The following is a 21131-nucleotide window of genomic DNA, read 5'->3' on the forward strand; positions in this document are numbered from 1 at the left end:
AATTTGCTGAGAGAATAGATAGCAAGCGTTCTCACCACGAGAAAAGGGTAACCATGTGAAGGGATGGATATGTTAATTACTGTGATTGTGGTAGTCATTTCACCATGTATATTTATGTCAAATCATCTCACCGTACCTCCTAAATATATACGATTTTTATCTTAATAAAGCTGAAAAAACAAAAGATGCCTGGCAACAGGTGAATGGGTAAACCGTGATACATCCATACAATGCAATATTATTCACTAATAAAGAGAAATGAGCGATCAAGCCACAAAGAGACATTTAGGAACCTAAAAAGTGCATTGCTACATGAAAAAAGCCAATCTGAAAAGGCTACCTTCTCCATAGTTCCAAGTGGACAATATCCTGGAAAAGGCAAAAGTATGGATACAGTACAAAGGTCGCCAGGATTCCAGGGGAGTGAAGGAAAGAGGAATAGGTGGAAGCAAAAGGCAATTTTAGGACAGTGAGACTATTTTGTATGTGACAGTAATGATGGACACATGTCATTTTACGTTTGTCAACAGTACAACACAAGGAGTAAGAGTTGACCCGAATGCAAGCTATGGGCTTTAGTTAATAATTTTCAATTGTAACTCATGGACCACAATAACGCCAGATGTAAATGACAGGGGAAAGCAAGAGCAGGGTGCAGGTGGCGGGGAAAAGGAGTATGTGGCAACTCTCTGTACTTTCCGATCAATTTTACTATAAGCATGGACTTGAGTCATGAGTCCCAGACTTTTAGTGCATATGGCAGAACAGGTGTAAAATGAGAATGTTATTGATGGTGGGGAAAAGGGGAGATGTTACTGAAAGCTTTGGACTACATTGCAATCAAAGTTAATAAAGAATGTATATTATTTTTAAAAATTTTTTTACTAAAAGCATAAACCTGCTCCAAAAATAAACTCTCTTAATTTAAGTTAGAAAGGGAAAAGGTTTCCCCAGCACATCCACACTAAAGGAGGTACTTAAGTGTGTTCTTTAAGAACAGAAACAATGACCTCCGATCAAACAGAAAGACATGGAAGTAATGAAGAGTGACATACAAGATAAATATGTGGATATATTTAAATGATATTAGTCTTATAAAATGATACTAAAAATAATAATGTCTCTTGAGGTTAAGACTGTATGTGTTTGCGTGTTTATATCTACGAGGGATTAAAATTCATTACAGCAACAATATTAAAGTAAGGAGTGGGTAAATATAGACCACATGTTCCAACATACTTACATTTTCTGTGATGAGATAAAGGGACCAATTTATTTTAGACTTTGAGAAGTTAAGAATGCAGGTTGTAGTCTCCAAATAACCACTAAAAGAATAGTAACAGAGTGAATAACTATCAAGGTGATAGAGGTGGGAAATAGAAAAAATTTTAAATTAATCAAAAAGAAGACAGCAAAACTAAGAGATAAATGAGCATAGAGAAACAGGAATAATAGAAAATAGTAAGATGGCAGATATAAAGCTAAGTATATCGATAATCACATTAAAGGTAAATACTCCAATCAAAAAAAAAAAAAAGATTAGCAAGCTGATTGAAGAAGGAGGAGGAGGAGGAAGAGGAGAAGGAGTAGGCAGAAGAAGAAAAAGAAGGCAACATATGCTTATGGTATATGCTGCTTCAAATATAAGTATACAGAAAAGTTAACATTACAAACTGGTAAAATATGTACCTGAAAAGTACTAATCAAAACAAGCTGGTGTACCTCTATTTATATCAGAAACTTTGGCCTCTGAGGCAAAAAACCATTACCACAGGTAAACATAATGAGTGCTAACAATCATAAAGGGTTCAAATTCACCAGGAAAATAAAACACTTATGAGTCTGTTTGCACCGAATAATGTGATCTCAGTATATGATGTAAACCTTGGCACAGCTGCAAGGACATATACATTACTCCACAATCATAGTAGGAGATTTCAAAACACTTCTCTCCGGAAACGATACATCACACACATAAAAATTTGCAAAGACATGAGAGATTTGAAAAATACAGTGAACAAACTTGGCAATATATATTTATACATTCCTATCAACATTCAGCTCAGCATTCAACTCCACAACTGCAAGATACACAGTCTTTTCAAGTGCTAACGATGTTTACCAAAAAAGACCACATGTTGACCATAAAGCAAGTCTCAGAAAATTTCAAGACAACGAAATAATGGAGTATATTCCCTGACCAAAATGCTATTAAGCTATAAGTTAATAAACAATGATAACTAGAAAATCCCCCCTGTTTTAAAATTAATATCCTTCTAAATTACCCAGAGCTCGAAGAAGAAATCAATGAAATTATAAAATATTTTGAACTGACTCATAATGAAGATTTGGGGGATCCAGCATCAATACGTATACTACCAAAAAAGAAAGGCAAAAAAATCAATGACATGTGCGTCTATCTCAACAAGGTGATAGAACAACAGATTCAACACAACGAAAGCAGGAGAAATGAAATAAGAACAAGAGCATTAATCAGTTAGAGATAAAATAGCCAAGGTTGGTTCTTGGTAAAGACAGCACAACTGACAATCAGCTCATGTAAGCTCGAACAAGAAAAGAGAGAAGTTATCTAAAAATCAATGTCTGGAATGAATGAGGAGACATGATTATAGATACAATAAAGATACCGAAAGATCATTAGTCAAAATCATGAGCAACTTTATGGAAGAAATGTGAAGAGTTAGTTATAATGTACAAGTTTCAAGAAAGCACAGCAAAATGACACCAAAACAAACTAAAAATCTAAATGGTCCTATAAATACTAAATGAATGGAATCTGAAGAAAACAACAGCAAAAACGATTTCCATATTCTGATGGCCCCACCAATCAATTCTACAAAACTTGAAAGAAGAAAGAACAGCAATCTTACATACAAGGCAGAAAGTATAAAAAACAGGACTCACTTCCCAGCTTGTTCTAGGAGGCCTAAACGTTATAAGACATGAAATATACAGGCCAGTATTTCACATAAACATAGAAGGAAACATTGTGAATAAAACACTGGCAAAACCAATCCAGTTATATGCTTTGAAAGGATAATATATCACAAACAAGTCAAGACTACTCTAGAAATGAAGTGGTTCAACACTTGAAAAATTAATGTATTTCATAGAATTAACATATTAAGGATAAAAAATATTATATTTCCTATAGATGCAGAAAAAGTATTGTGTGAATTTGATTGTCAAAAAATAAACATCCAAGGATGTGGAGAAAAGGGAACCCTTGTGCATTGTTGGTGGGAATAAAATTGGTATAGCCACCATGGAAAACGATGTAGAGGCTCCTCAAAAAATTAAAAATAAAACTACCATGAGATCCAACAATCCCACTTCTGAGTATACATCCTAAGTAAAGGAAGTCACTATCTCGAAGAGATATCTGAGCCCTCCTGTTCATTTCAGCACTATGCACATTAGCCAAGACTTGGAAACAACCTAAGTGTCCATCGGCAGGTAAATGTATAAAGAAAATGCAATATATAACGGCATATTATTCAGTCATAAAAAAAAGAATGAAATCTTGGCATTTTGATGATATGAATGGGCCCTGAGGGCAGTACACAAAGAGATATAGGTCAGAAAGTGAAAGGCAAATACTGTATGTTCTCACGTATATGTGGAATCTAAAAAAGCCAAACTCATAGAAACAGAATAGATTGGTGGTTGCCAGAGGCGGGAGAGTGGGGGAAATGGATGATGTTTGTCAAAGGCTACAGACTTCTAGTTAAAAGACGAAAATGTTCTGGGGGTCTAATGCACAGCCTTGTGATTATACTTAACAATACTGTAACACATACTTAAAAGTTCTAAGGGAGTAAATCTTAAATGTTCAAACCACACCACACACACACACACACACACACCCACGCATACACACATTGTAATTATGTGATAAAAGGAAGCTGTTAACTAACCTTATTGTGGTAATCATTTCACAGCACGTACCTGTATGAAGTCATCACGTTGTATCCCTTAAGCCTACACAATGTTATATGCTAACTATGTATCAATAAACTGGTAAATAATTTAAAATGCAATATAAAAATAAACATCCATTTATGATTTAAAAAAATCCTCCTAGCAAACTAGGAATAAAAGGGAACTGTCTTAATCCAATCAGAATCTCGTTTAAAAGCCTACAAAATCCACCTCACTTAGTGATGAAATGTTGAAAACTTCCTCTCTGAGATCATGAAAAAGACCAGGCTATCCATTATCACCACAGATATTGCCACAGGGGAAGAAAGTAATAAAAGTGATCCTGCAAGTACAGCCTTAAAGGAATCAGAGAACACGGGTATGAATGTTCACCACAGTAACATTTTTAATACTGCAGGACTGGAAAACTACTGAAATGTCCATTAAACATAGAAGGCATAACTAAGTTGTGGTATGTTCATACAAATGTAATTACTATTCAGTAATGGAAATCAATGAACTACAGCTAACACTACAACAAAAATGAATAGCAATACATAAAAATATAACGTCACGAAAAGAAAGCTAGATTATAAGAATATGTATTTAGGTGTGCAGGAGGGATAAATTAGCAGTTTGGGATTAGCAGATACAAACTACTACATATAAAATAGATAGAAAACAAGGTCCTAATGTATAGCACAGGGGAACTATATTCAATGTCCTGTAATAAACCACAATAGAAAAGAATATGAAAAAGAATATATATATATATATATATATCTGAATCAGCTTGCTGTACAGCAGAAACTAACACAGCATTATAAATCAACTATACTTCAATAAAAAGTTTTTTAAAAAGGATACATATTTATTATGTGTAATAAGTTTCACAAACAGGCAAAATTATAGTGCTAAAAGTCAAATACTGGTTAGATTTCCTGAGGTGGCAGATGGTAGTGACCAAGTAGAGGCACGATGGTGCTTTTGGGTTGCCGGCAATGCCAAATATCTTGACCTGGATTGCAGTTACTCAGTCGTCTGTGATGTAAAAATTTACTGAGCAGAACATTTACGTTTCGTGCAATTCCATTTTTGTGTTGTATTCCATTGAAAAGTTAATACTATTCAGATAAATAGACTCCCACGAGCATACATAAAGAATAGACTCTTCAGTGATTTGTATATTTTCTGACCACTATAAACTATAAAATGCCATTAAAACTGTAAATTGATAACAAAGATCATTCGAAAATCCCCCATATGTTTGTAAACGAAGACATACCTCCTAAACAACCCATGTCTCTGAGAAGAAATCATTGAAATTAGAAAATATTTTGAACTAATATTGAAAACTTGGGGACCATTGCCTGCTATAATTGTGAAATCTCTACCCTTGGGATGGTTCGACTACCCAGGGAAGAACCTCCTGCATCTATGGGAAAAGGCAAGATGCCGGCACTTTGTATAGCAAATTGGGCATGAGGCTGAGGATCGAACTTTTGTGTACAGTACATTTTTCACTTAAATCCCTATGTTGGGTTTGGATGCCTGCTTTCCCCTGATCCCGAGGTTCCAAGTCCATAAGTCTGCTGATTCACTCTCTCCAGAGAGTAAGTCTCTCCTCAGACTCCCTAGGGTTTGGAGAAGGCAACTTGCCCAGGCTACAGGTTGTTGAGAGGGGCTCTGGGTGTCTAAATGTTTCTTAACTATACCTAAGAGCAATCGTGCAATTTACAACCCCCACTACTACCCCTAACTTGTAGGGGTACTTGCCATTGCCAATCTCGCAGACAGTTTGAAGGTCTGGTGAGGGAGGTTAAAGACTGTTGCTTTGGGGCTTTCCTCACTGCTCGGCTCTTAAATCAGCTAAGTCAGATAGCACTCATCTGCCTGCTTTCCACCTTCTAATACTTTATAATTATTATTCTCTCCTCGCCCATCCTTTTTGTCCTTGTGGGGTTAGGCCTCTAAGAAAAAGGATCTAGCCAGGTGAGAGGGAGGAGGAAGAGACGGAAGAAGAAAGAATGAGCAAGAGAATGGATGAAGGACACAAACAAAGGTGCCGCTGTGGAACTTGGAAGCAGGAACAAGGATGCACTGACAAGATGAAACAGCTCCTTACCCTGTTTTGGTCTGTTTGTTAGTCAGATTCCAAGAAGTGGGCATCCCGTTGGATTTCACTTTTACACCTTCAAGAGTGGGCTGGACACCTTATGTGAGAGTCCCATCATGCTGCAAACGATGGAAGAAGGTAGTTGCCCCCCACGTGAAAGAGAAGGCAGTTACCTAAAGAGGCAATAAGACAATGTTGGGTGGCAGGATGCCAAATACTGATGACATTCCCTTCACTGAACCCACCACGGAAATGAGGTCCGCTATTGTTCACACTCATAACTCCTTGTTGTTTAATTCCATATCACTTATCATAATTTGCAATGGAACGGTAATGTCTGCAATTAATTTTATGATGCACTGTCCGATGAAGCTGGAAGCTCAAAATAAATGGCCCATATTAAGCCAATCATAATTGAGTGAATGAATTCTTAGTCGCTTCATACTAGGGGCAGGCGAGCGGGTGGGAGGAAGAACAAAATACAGAGGGAAGGAGGAAGGGCAAAGAGCAAGGCACAGTGGAGGACCAGAAGGAAAAACTAAGGAGAGAGAGAAGAGGCGAGGGATACGGGAAGACAGAGGAGGGAGAAACTGAACGACAATGCAGGGAGGACAGAGCGAGGCGGGAGAGGAGAGATGAGAGGGAGATGACGTATGTTGAAGGGGTCGTAGCACAGCTTCGCCTACAAGAATCCTATGGGCCAGCCAGCATGATGCACAGAATGACGTCTGTTTTCATTGTACGTGTGCATGTGCGTGCGCGCATGCATGCACCTTTGTGTTTTCTGTGTAATAATAATTACAGGGATCAACGTGCCTGTGGAAATTGTGAATTCTTTCAATATGAGCGCTTTGCTCGTATTGAAAGAATTTGCTCGAATCTCTTCTCCCAAGGGCCTTTGTGTCAAGACCACCTTTGCTTTCCGCCCACAGTCCAATGCATCACTCAGCTTCAGTTTCCATGGTAACCAAGGTATTGTTTCCTGTCATGTCTAGGGACTAAGGATGAGACAAAGAGAAAGGCAGAGAAATGTGTGAGCTCTGTCTTCCTCTGAGGTACACAAGCTACTATTTAAGGGATTTAAAAAGCACATTCTATTTAATTCTACATTGCCCTGCACCCACTGCCTGGTGGAGGAGGATAGAAATTGTAGAGCAGCCCAGTATGAATCTAGAATTTCTACCTCTCCACAGTGCACTTACATGGTTGGGAGACGTACGCTTCCTTGACCTTTAGCCACCTTCTTACCAGCAATCTTTTGTTACCTCCAAACCATGCCCATGGATTCCAGGACTCTGGCTACCCAACTCACTTCCCCTGTTCTCACCTTGTAGCCTCTGTCTCACTGTGTGGGTTTCCAGTAGCCCCAATTTTCTAGCACAAACCTCAGTTCCAGCCAGGTTTCAGAAGTACTGCTCCCAGAAAAGTTCCATGATCCCCAGTAGGGAAGTCACACAGGACAGATGACTCCCTCCTCTCCTCTTTGTTCTGGGAGACCTCTACCCAGACCATGAGACCAGTTGATAGGGCTCCCACTTCCTGCCCCACCCCTGTTTTAGCAGGGCCTTGGGGAGACTCAGAGGAGACAGGTCTCTGCCAGCCTCCTGAATTTGGAAAGCAGCAGAACTAAGCAAGCACCTCTTTCTCACCCCCTTATCCCAAATAACCAATTACCTCCCTTGCATTTTCTCCTCATTTCAGAGGCCAGACAACCACGGTCCCAGGCAGGACGTGAGATGTCTCAGGGCACCAGTTTGTGAGCAACGGCAGCACAAAACCTGGGGGTATGTCCCCATCTACCCCTCCCTTCTCTCTCAGTGTTGTAGGATGTCTCTAGAAGTCCATTTGTCCAGCCCTGCTATCATTTCCTGGGTCCCAGCTGCCCACCACTTCCTGAGTACTGCAACCCCTCAATCCAAAATGTCTAAGGAATCTCCTTTCCACTCCAACTGAATGACCTGCACTGAACCGAACCCAAAGGCTTGCCCATCCTCCTGACCTCGGGGTCTTTTTCAGATGTCCATCTGTTTTTGGAAAGGGGGTTTGCCTCATATCCACTCTCAGTATCCACTTGCCAGCTGCTTCTCTGTGTCACACCTCTTTCAGAGGATCCCAGATCTGCTTGGATGCTGGTCTCTGCCTGGATGCCTGGGAGGAGAGTCCCTTGGAGTAGGACCAAAGAGGAACAGTAATGCAAGGAAGGTAATGTTTTCCTGGAATGTCCTGCTCCTTAAATCCCCCCAAACACCACTCTAGACTGTATGGGAGAAGCACATTTTAACAACAGGTGAAAGGTAACTGAGGGAATGATAATAGGGAACAAAACTACTAGGAAATCATGGCTAAATATCAATGTTCCTAAAGTCCAGGGAAAATCACCCATCTCCTGCTCCCCCACCCCCAAGAGTTAAGGCCTTCTGGGAAGAGTCCATTCTGGGTTGATCTCTGTTCCTAGCTTTTCTTGAAGACTGCCCTTTTCTCTCCCTTGAAAAGGAGAAAGTCCCCTCCATTGTAAGGATTTCTTATTCTCTTAGCAGTGGGGTCTACCCAAATTTTCACCCGCCCCTGAATATGCAAACACACACAGACACTCACAGACATGCCAATAGAACTATCAGTGGCACGCAATAATCCCTAACCCATACATTTCTCAAAATTGAAATTTGTCAGTCTAGATTAACCTCCAGAACTCATTCTGGATCTCTTGGACTTCAAACCGCATTTCCTCATCCTCTGGCCATTGTTGGTGCACTAATCTCTCATTCTCAGTTTGGCCTTGCATGGGGATGTAGGTATCAGCACATCTGTAAGTAAGAGTATGAAGCATGGGGCATGTGGGTTATAATTTTAACAAAGTCAGTGTCTCCAGTTCATCTAATCTTTACCCCCACCTTTTAAAAGATTTAACCGCTGCAGATGACCACCACTGTTTCTCTTGCATCTCCAACTTCTCCTGCTCTAGCGGTTATTCCCACCAGCAAACAATCAAGCTCCACTGTCCTCCATTTTAAACAATACCTTCCCTTGGTGACACTTCCCTACCAACTATTGTTCCATATATCTGCTGCCCTTCACAGCAAAACTTTCATGATAAGTTGTCTCCACTTCCACACCTCCACCTCCGACAAGTCTTGCATGCCCTTCTGTCTTCTAAACTGCTTTTTTCTTGTTCTCCAATAACTAGCATGATGTCAAATCAAAGCATCATTCCTCCGCCCCTGTTTGACTTCTCAGTGGCTTTGAACTTGCTGCCTACTTCCTCTTCCTTGAAATCTTCTGGATTTCATGAAATCGCTCTCTCCTGGTTTTCTTCCTTCCTGTGTGGATCTTATTCCTTTGACTCATTTTTGGGGGCTCCTCTTCCTCTAAGCTCGTCTACAGGTTGCCACGCTCGAGGTTGTGGCTTTGGGCTCTCTTTTCCTTCTTTTGTGCATTTTCCCTCTTAGAAATTTCTTTTAATCAGTTTGTACACATTGAATATGTACAGCTATTTGTATGTCAATCATACCTCAATAAAGCAGTCTAATAAAATGTTTCTTTTCCTTTTATGACTATAAATAATATCTACATCTGCCAATCTCTGTGTGAATCAGGGTGTGCGATTATGGTCAACAGAACAAGGCTCAGGATCGCTTAACCAAAAATAAATCTTACTCAAGGATATCAGGTTGCTCATGTTGTCCATTGAGACCTGGAGAACCAGGATTGGAAAGCAAGCAGGAACTAGATGAGTCTGAGAAGTAGAACCAATCATGAAAGGCATGCCTGAAGAGTAGCGTAGTTTTGATATTTTTGCTTGTAGCATTGCAGAGGTTGCATTGGGGGCTATCTCTCCCATATCATTTCCTATTACAAACCTTTATATTTATCTGTTTTATAAATAATTTAAAGAATATCTATATTTTATACTGATATATATATATATATATAGGCATGCATAGATGTATGTAAATCTAGCAATATACTATGAACAATATGGGTGCCTTCAGAAATTCTTTTTTTTCACTTTAAATAATGGATTGAGATACATTCAAATACCATAAAACTCATACTTTAAGGTGTACAGTGCAGTGATTGTTAGTATATTCATAGAGGTTTGCAACTATCATCATAATATAATTCAAGAACTTTTTTCTTTCCAAAAGAAACTCAGTATTTATTAAAGTCACTTCCAATCCCTCCCCTTTCTCCAGTCCCTGGGAATCTCTCTTTTCTGTTTCTCAGATTTTGCATACATTTAACATTCCAAGTAGAAGGATTATACAGTAGATGGCCTTTTTAAACTGCCTTCTTTCATTAATCATTATGTTTTCTACAACATAATCATTATGTTGTAGCATGTATCAATACCTCATTCCTTTAATTGCCAAATGATATTTTATTATATGGATATACCACATTCTCATTATCCATTCATCCTTTGATGGACATTAGTGTTGTTTCCACTATTAGACCATTATGAATAACGTTTTCAGGAACACTATTGTACAGGTTTTTGCCTGACATATTTTCAGTTCGCTTCAGTAGATGTTTAGAGTCAAATTGTCGAGTCAAAAAGTAACTGTAAAATTAGAGCACTCCCTAACACCATACACAAAAATAAACTCAAAATGGATTAAAGACCTAAATGTAAGGCCAGGCACTATCAAACTCTTAGAGGAAAACATAGGCAGAACACTCTATGACATAAATCACAGCAAGATCCTTTTTGACCCACCTCCTAGAGAAATGGAAATAAAAACAAAAGTAAACAAATGGGACCTAATGAAACATAAAAGCTTTTGCACAGCAAAGGAAACCCTAAGCAAGACGAAAAGACAACCCTCAGAATGGGAGAAATTATTTGCAAATGAAGCAACTGACAAAGGATTAATCTCCAAAATTTACACGCAGCTCATGCAGCTGAATAACAAAAAAACAAATTACCCAATCCAAAAATGGGCAGAAGACCTAAATTTCTCCAAAGAAGATATACAGATTGCCAACAAACACATGAAAGGATGCTCAACATCATTAATCATTAGAGAAATGCAAATCAAAACTACAATGAGATATCGTCTCACACCTGTCAGAATGGCCATCATCAAAAAATCTAGAAACAATAAATGCTGGAGAGGGTGTGGAGAAAAGGGAACCCTCTTGCACTGTTGGTGGGAATGTACATTGATACAGCCACTATGGAGAACAGTATGGAGGTTCCTTAAAAAACTAAACATAGAACTACCATACGACACAGCAATCCCACTACTGGGCATATACCCAGAGAAAACCGTAATTCAAAAAGAGTCATGTACCAAAATGTTCATTGCAGCTCTATTTACAATAGCCAGGACATGGAAGCAAACTAAGTGTCCATCGACAGATGAATGGATAAAGAAGATGTGACACATATATACAATGGAATATTACTCAGCCTTAAAAAGAAACGAAATGGATTTTTTTTGTAGTGAGGTGGATGGAGCTAGAGTCTGTGATACAGAGTGAAGTAAGTCAGAAAGAGAAAAACAAATACCATATGCTAACACATATATATGTAATCTAAGAAAAAAAAAGTTGATGAAGAACCTAAGGGCTAGATAGGAATAAAGACACAGACCTACTAGAGAATGGACTAGAGGATATGGGGAGGGGGATGTGTAAGCTGTGACAAAGTGAGAGAGTGGCATGGACATATATACACTATGAAACGTAAAATAGATAGCTAGTGGGAAGCAACGGCATAGCACAGGGAGATCAGCTCGATGCTTTGTGACCATCTAGAGGGGTGGGATAGGGAGGGTGGGAGGGAGGGAGATGCAAGAGGGAAGAGATATGGGAACATATGTATATGTATAACTGATTCACTTTGTTATAAGTCAGAAACTAACACACCATTGTAAAGCAATTTTACTCCAAGAAAGATGTTTAAAAAAAATACAAAAAAAAAAAAAGAAAAAAAAGTAACTGTATGGTCAAGTTTTGAGGAACTGCCAGACTCCTTTCTAAAGTGACTGAACCTTCTACAGTCCTATTAGAAATGTATTAAGACTCCAATTTCTCCACATCCTTGCAAACATTTGTTATTGTCCATTTTTTTAATCATCCTAGTGAGTATGAAGTTGTACCTCAATTTTTTTTTTTGATTTTCACTCCCCTAATGACTAATGATCTTGAACATCTTTTCTTATGCTTATTGGCCATTTGTATATCTTCTTTGGAGAAATGGAGAAATGTCCATTAGAATCCTTTGCCTATTTGTATTTGTGTTGTCTTTTTATTATTCTTTTGTGTTACTTACATATTGTAGATAAAAGTTTTGTATCAGATATATAATTTACAAATATTTTCTACTATCCCATGGATTGTCTTACTTATATTTGATGGTGGGCTTTGAAGAGCAAAATGTTTTAATTTTGATGGAGTCTAATTTATCTGTTTTCTTTTTTCACTTGTGATTTGGGTGTCATATCTAAGAAACCATTGCCTATTTCAAGGTGCTGAAGATATACATCAAAATGTTCTCCTAAGTGTTTTATAGTTTTCCTCTTGGATTTTTGTCTATCATCCACTTGAGTTCATTTTTGTGCATGGTGTGAGATGGCAGTCCAACCTCATTCTCAGTCCAAAACCGCGTGTGCATATCTAGTTGTCTCAGTACAATTTGTTGAAAATACTATTCTTTCCCCTTTGAACTGTCTTGATAAACTTGTCAAAAATCAATTGACCTTAAATGTAAAAGTTTATTTCTGGAATTTCAAATTTTATTATATATATATATATGTGTGTATAAATATATGTATATATATTTATATATATATAAAATAACATTATATATATATATAAAATACCATTGTTTATTCCAAGACCACATCTTTTTGTTTGTTTGTTTTGTTTTTGTTTTTAACTTTTTATTTTATATTAGTGTATAGCTGATTAACCATGTTGTGATAGTTTCAGGTGCACAGCAAAGTGACTCAGCCATATATATACATCTATCCATTCTCCCCCAAACTCCCCTCACATCCAGGTTGTTATATAACGTTGAGCAATGTTCCCTGTGCTATACAGTAGGTCCTTATTGGTTATCCATTTTAAATATAGCAGTGTGTAAATGTCAATTCCAAACTCCTTAACTAACACTTCCCTCCACCCTTCCCCCCTGGTAACCATAAGTTCATTCTCTAAGTCTGTGAGGCTGTCTCTGTTTTGTAAATAAGTTCATCTGTATCATTTCTTTTTAGATTCCACATATAAGCGATATCATATGATATTTCTCTTTCTCTCTCTGACTTACTTCACTCAGTATGACAATCTCTAGGTCCATCCGTGTTACTATAAATGGCATTATTTCATTCTTTTTAATGCCTGAGTAACATTCCATTATATATATGTACCACATCTTCTTTTTTTTTTTCACTTTTAAAACATTTTTATTACCTAAAAAAGACACCTTTTATCTGTCACTCCCCTATTACCCTATCACTTCTCCCAGCCCTGGGCACCTACTTTCTCTATACCGTTGTCCCTAAGTATCCACAGGGAATTGGTTCCAGGACCCCCGCAGAAACCAAAATCCATAGACACACAAGTCTCTTATATTACATGGCATACTATTTGTATATAACCTATGCACAACTTCCCATATGTTTAAATCATCTCTAGATTACGTATAATACCTAATACAGTGTAAATGCTATGTAAATAGTTGCCAACTCATGGCAAATTCAGGTTTTGCTTTTTGGAACTTCCCGAAATTTTTTTTGTTTGGTCGAATATTTTCAATCCAAGATTGATTGGATCCACAGATGTGGAACCCATGGTATGGAGGTCCAACTGTATATAGATTTCCCTGTCCTGGACATTTTGTATGAATGAAGTCATTTAATATGTGGTCTTCTGTGACTGGCTTCTTTCACTTAGCTTAATGTGTTCAAGGTTCTTCCATGTTATAACATGTATTCATTCCTTATTATGGCCCAATAATATTCCAGTGTATGGATACACCATATTTTATCTATGTCTGTTGATGAGATTTAGATTGTTTCTACCTTTTGGCTATTATGAATAATGCTGCTGTAAGTATTTGTGTACAAGATTTTGTGTGGGCATACATTATCATTTCTCGTGGATATATACCTAAGCAGAGGAATTTGTGGGTCCTCTAGTTTAAACTTTTGAGCAACTGCCAGACTTTTTCCCAAGGTGATGGCACCATTTTATGTTCCCACCAACACTGTATGAGGGTTCTGATTTTTCCACATCATCACCAATACTTGTTATTGTCTGCCTTTTTTATCTTGCCACTCTACAAGATGTGAAGTTCCATCTCATGTGTGATTTTGATTTGCCTCTTCCTGATGACTAATGATGTCCAGCATCTTTTTTTTTTTAAACATCTTTATTGGAGTATAATTGCTTTACATTGTTGTGCTAGTTTCTGCTGTATAAAAAAGTGAATCAGCTATACGTACACATATATCCCCATCTGCCCTCCCTCTTGTGTCTCCCTCCCACCCTCCCTATCCCACCCCTCTAGGTGGTCACAAAGCACCGAGCTCATCTCCCTGTGCTATGCGGCTGCTTCCCACTAGCTATTTTACATTTGATAGTATATATATATCACTGCCACTCTCTCACTTCGTCCCAGCTTACCCTTCCCCCCCCCCCATGTCCTCAAGTCCGTGCCCTACATCTGCATCTTTATTCCTATCCTGCCCCTAGGCTTTTCAAAACCTTTTTTTTTTTTAGATTCCATATATATGTGTTAGCATACGGTATTTGTTTTTCTCTTTCTGACTTACTTCACTCTGTATGACAGACTCTAGGTCCATTCACCTCACTACAAATAACTCCATTTCGTTTCTTTTTATGGCTGAGTAATATTCCATTGTATATATGTGTCACATCTTCTTTATCCATTCATCTGTCGATGGACACTTAGGTTGTTTCCATGTCCTGGCTATTGTAAATAGTGCTGCAATGAACATTGTGGTTATATGTACCACATCTTCTTTATCCATTCCTCCATCGATGGTCATTTAGGTTGCTTCCATGTCTTGGCTACTGTAAACAGTGCTGCAATGAACATTGGGGTGCATGTTTCATTTCAAAGCATGTTTTTCTCAGGATATATGCCCAGGAGTGGCATTGTAGTGTCATATGGTAGCTCTATTTTTAGTTTTTTAAGGAACCTCTGTACTGTTCTCCATAGTGGCTATACGAATTTACATTTCCACCAACAGCATAGGAGAGTTCCCTTCTCTCCACACCCTCTCCAGCATTTATTGTTTCTGGATTTTTAAAAATTAATTAATTTATTTGTTTTTATTTTGGGTTGTATTGGGTCTTTGTTGCTGTGCACGGGCTCTCTCTAGTTGTGGTGAGTGGGGGCTACTCTTTGTTGCAGTGCACTGGCTTCTCATTGTCGTGGCTTCTCTTGTTGCAGAGCATGGGGTCTAGGCACAAGGGCTTCAGTAGTCGTGGCTCACGGGCTCTAGAGCGCAGGCTCAGTAGTTGTGGCGCATGGGCTTAGTGACGTGGCATGTGGGATCTTCCCGGACCAGGGCTCAAACCCGTGTCCCCTGGATTGCCAGGCAGATTCTTAACCACTGCACCACTAGGGAAGCCCCTGTTTCTGGATTTTTTAATGAGAGCCATTTTGACTGGTGTGAGGTGATATCTCATTGTAGTTTTGATTTGCATTTCTCTAATGATGTTGAACATCTTTTCATGTGCCTCTTGGCCATCTGTTTGTCTTCTTTGGAGAAATGTCTATTTAGATCTTCTGCCCATTTTTTGATTGGGTTGTTTGTTTTGATGATTTACAAACAGCTGCATGAGCTGTTTGTAAATTTTGAAGACTAATTCCTTGTCAGTCATATCATTTGCACATATTTTCTCCCAATCTGTGGGTTGTCTTTTCATTTTGTTTATGGTTTCCTTTGTTGTGCAAAAGCTTTTGAGTTTAATTAGGTCCCATGTGTTTATTTTGAGATGGATCAAAAAAGATATTGCTGCAATTTATGTCAGAGAGTGCTCTGCCTATGTATTCCTCTAGGAGTTTTATAGTGTCCGGTCACACATTTAGGTCTTTAATCCATTTTGAGCTTATTTTTGTGTATGGTGTTAAAGAATGATCTAATTTCATTTTTTTACATGTAACTGTCCAGTTTTCCCAGCACCATTTGTTGAAGAGACTGTTTTTCCACCATTGTATATCCTTGCCTCCTTTGTCATAGATTAATTGACCATAAGTGCGTGGGTGTATTTCTTGGCTTTATATCTTGTTCCCTTGATCTATATTTCTGTTTTTGCACCAATACTATACTGTCTTGATTATTGTAGCTTTGTAATATAGTCTGAAGTCAGGAAACCTGATTCCTCCAGCTCCGTTTTTCTTTCTCAAGATTGCTCTGGCTATTCGGGGTCTTTTGTGTCTCCATACAAATTTTAAGATTTTTTGTTCCAAGACCACATCTTGATTACTGTTGCTCTATAGTAAGTTTCAAATCAGGAAGTGAGAGCCTTCCACCTTTGTCTTTTTCAAGATTATTTTTGGCTTTTCTAGGTTCCTTACATTTCCATGAGAATTTTAGGATCAGCTTGTCAATTCTGGCAGAAAAAGCCTGCTGGAATTTTTAATAGGGATTACACAATATCTGTAGATCATGTTGTGAAATATTACCATTTTAACAATATAAAGTCTTCCAATCAATGAATAAGGGATGTTTTTCCGTTAATTTAGGTCTTCTTTAGTTTCTCTTAACAATATTTTGTAATTTTCAGTGTATAAGTCTTACACTTCTTTTGTTAAATTTATTTCTAAGTATTTTTTTTCTGTGGATACTGTTATACATGGAATTCTTTTCTTAATTTCTCTTGAAAACATTTCACTGCTAGTGTATAGAAATACAATCGAATTTTTATATTGATCTTATATTTTGCAACCTTGCTAAACTGGATGATTAGTTCCAATAATATTTTCCTTTCTGTCTTCCTCAGTATTTTCTATACACAAGATCATGTCAACTGTGAAATAGTTTTCTTTCTTTCTTTCTAATTTGGAGGTCTTTTAAAAATTTTTCTTGCCTAAATGTTATGCTAGAAGCATCAGTACAATGTTGGATAGAAGTGAGAGTGGACATTGTTGTCTTTTTCATTATTTTAGGGCAAAAGTTTTCAGGCTTTCATAGTTACATATTATGGTGGTTGTTGGGTTTTGGTAGATTGCTTTTATCGAGTTGAGAATGTGCCTTTCTTTTCCTGTTTTCTTCATTGTTTTTATCAAAAAATGCTTTTGGATTTGTCACATGCTTTTGTCTATTGAAATGATAATATTTTTCCTTTTATTAAATCAAGATGACATATTGCATTGATTGATTTTTGTATGTTGAGTCGATCTTACATCCCCAGAATAAATCTCACATGATCTTTATGTATAATCTTTTTGTGTGTGTTGCTGGATTCAGTATGTGTGTAATTTGTGGAGGATTTTTGTGCCCATATTATAAGGAATATTGGTCTTAATTTTGTTTTTTCTTGTAGATGCTTTATGTGATTTTGGAATTGGGTTAAAGCTATGTTTATAAAATTAGTTAGGAAATGTCCCTTCTTCTCCTATTTGTTGGTCATCTTGTGAAAGTTTGATGTTAATTTTGCTTTAAATATATTTCGTATAATTCACCACTTAAGCTCTCTGATCCTAGGCTTTTCTTTGTGGAAATATATTTGTTATTAATTCAATCCCTTTACTTGTTATGTCTATTCAGATTTTTTTATTTCACCTTGAGTCAATTTCAGTAGTTAGTGTCTTTTGGAGGATTTGTCCATTTCATTTAGGTTATCTAATTTGTTGGCATTCAGTTGTTCATATCATTCTTCATAATCTTTTTGTTTCTGTAAGGTTTGTGTTAATGTTCTATCTTTCATTTCTGATTTTTGCAATTTGAGTCTTTGTTATTTTATCTTGGTCTAGCTAAAAGCTTTTCAATTTTGTTGATCTTTTCAAAAAATTAACTTTTGGTTTATTGATTTCCTCTATTATTTTCTATTTTCTTTTCATTTATATCCATTGTAATATTCCTTATTTTCTTCCTTCTACTTGTTTTGGTTTAATTTACTCTTCATTTTCCTGTGTCTTAAATGAATTTTTAATTGTTTCTTCTTTGTTAATAATGGCATTTTTAGCTATACATTTGTTTCTAAGAACTGCTTTAACTATATCCTGTAAGGTTTGGGATCTTGTGTTTTTCATTTCATTCATCTCAAAGTATTTTCTAATTTTCCTTGTGACTTCTTCTTTGACCCACTGGTTATTTGTTAATTTCCACATACTTTTGAATTATTTAACTCCCTTTTGTTACTTATTTTTAATTCCATTCCATTGTAATAAGAGAACAAGCTTACATGATTTCATTATTTTCAAAATTTATTGAGGCTTGTGTAATGGCATAACATATAGTCTATCCTGGAAAATATGCACTTTAGATGATTGTGTACTCTTCTCCTTACCGTTGTTAGGTGAAATGTTTTACAGGTATCTGTTAGTCCTGTATTTTTGATAGTGCTGTTAATGTGTTCTATTACCTGCTATTTTCTGCCTACTTACTCTAATATTACTAAAAGGGAGGTATTGAATTCTCCAATTATTATTGTTGAATTGTTTCTTTCTCCCTTCAATTGTCAGTTTTTGCTTCATGTATTATGAGGCACTGTTGTGATGTAAATATATGTTTTGAATTATTACACCTTCTTGATGGATTCAGCATTTTATCATGATAAAATGTCCCTATTTGTATTTAATTACAACTTTTGTCTTAAAGTATATTTTGTCTAATGATATTTTTGTCTTAAGTCAGATTCATACAATTGCTCCAGCTCTCTTTTCATTTTTGTTTGGATGATATACTTTTTTCACCCTTTTATTTTCAAGATACTTGTATCTTTGAATGTAAAGTGTGTCTCTTCTAGACAGCATATAATTGGAGTATTTAAAAAATCTATTCTTCCAATCTCTGCTTTTGATTTTATTGAGGACATTTTCATCTATATTCATAAAGGATATTATTCTGTAGTATACTTTTCATATGATGTCTTTTCTGATTTTAGTAACTGGGTAATGAACACTAGTCTTATAGAATGAGTATAAGGGAACTTGAGCAAGTTACCTAAGTTTTCTCAGCCCCAAAAACCAATGGTGATGTTGATGGGTTGAGGTGGGTAGGTGTTCTTTCTCTAGGCTATCTTCTCACATGATAATGAGATGGTGACACCTGCTAGCAGTAGAATAAGGAGTGAATGAATAATGAGAATCAGACATCATCTTACAAACCTCTTACCTCACAGGTTCCCCCTTCACCTTTCTATCCATTCTGTCTCTATCAACATTTACATCTACCACAATGAACTCGAAGATGTTTGAGAAATTTTAGATGAAATTTTTCCAAAAGTGGATTTGATAAGAAGCCCACAAGATGATTTCTAAAATTCAAATATTTTTAGAAGACACAGTTTGATTTAGTAACAATGCTATATTGAAGGTTTTATTCATTCTCCTGCCCAGTAAAGTGTATTTAGTCTTTAAAGTAGATAATAAGTCTTTGAGTCCAGAGATGGAAACCTGGGAGAAGGAAGAAGCTTAACTGAGGCTCAACTGAGGCATTTTGGCGATCTCAAGAACTGAGTGAATGTAGAAGGGCTTGGTGGGGCTCCTAGGAGCAGGGCTGATGGCTGAAGAATCATATGACACACAAACTGGATGGTCAGGCTCATTATACTACAGGAATTCCCAATTTGGTTTGGAAAATAAGACCAAACCCATGACATTATTAAAGGAAAAAAAATAGTGCCATAGAATTTGAAGAACTTTCACAAAGATGAACTTGAAATAGTTACTGCTGTGAGAAGTTCAGAGTCTGGTCGGGTAAACAGGCTTCAAAGCAATACCACAATACCTCTCTGATAGAGGTATGGACAATAACTGATGGGAACAGAGAGGAGGAAACAACTTCCTGAAGGAGTCAGGAGTACTTGCACCTGGTTTGTAAGGATGAATTGGAGTTTATCAGTTATCAAATCTGTGGGAATAACATTCCAAGAAGGAACAAGATTTGCAAAGATGCAGGAGAATTTATTTGACAAATATTTATTGAGAACTCTGTGTTTTCTAAATAGTGTGCAAGCCTCTGGGGTTATAGGGGAAATTAACATGGCATCTATCCTGGTCACTAGTGAATGCATGCACCCTGAACCAGGAAGAAAAAGTCACAAATCAGTACTCATCGTTTAAAAACACAGGAGTCAAAGGACACATGAGGAAGGCCATCTTGTCACCCATTCAGTTTCCCATAGGGGAAGTTAATACCTTGGTATATTCACCATTATTCACAGCTTCATAGGTCCAGAAATTAAGTCTTGTCCATGTATCTAGGAGGATTTGGGCTACAGAGGAATCCCTCACATTGATAAAATCTACCAAACTGACACCCAGATGATCAGTGATACATCTGGATGAACCATTGAAAAAGATTAACATGTATTAAATCATTTTTAAACAAATGATCCATTTTGCTTCACTGAAATTTGTTTTTATGTCCACTTGCCTTTTTTGACAAGTGATGTGGGATTTCCACCGTGGTAGTGATAAAAAGTTTCATTGAAAAATATACTTACTGATGCATAATGATTTACCAAAGGAAAATATTAAGCCTTCTAAACACAATAATGAAGATATCATGTGAGATTAATAAATTAAAATTCTTAGCAAAGATATAGTACATGCAAGTGAAATATTTATGTAGATTGAGGTATTTGGTATTAGACTAGCATTTACCATGATCGAGTATGGCAAAAAGAGGAACAGTGGTAAACAGATGATTACTGAAGTTCAGGAAACACTGGCATAGTCATTAAGAGTGAGGTTGCTGTCAGAATTGGAACAAAAAATTTTTAAATTTATATGGAAACACAAAATACCCCAAATAGCCAAAACAATCTTGAGAAAGAAGAACAGAGCTGGAGGAATCACGCTCCCTGACTTCAGACTATACTACAAAGACACAGTAATTGAAACAGTATGATATTGACACAAAAGCAG

This window comes from Balaenoptera acutorostrata, chromosome X, assembly GCF_949987535.1.
Source record: "Balaenoptera acutorostrata chromosome X, mBalAcu1.1, whole genome shotgun sequence".
Taxonomy (NCBI): Eukaryota; Metazoa; Chordata; class Mammalia; order Artiodactyla; family Balaenopteridae; genus Balaenoptera; species Balaenoptera acutorostrata.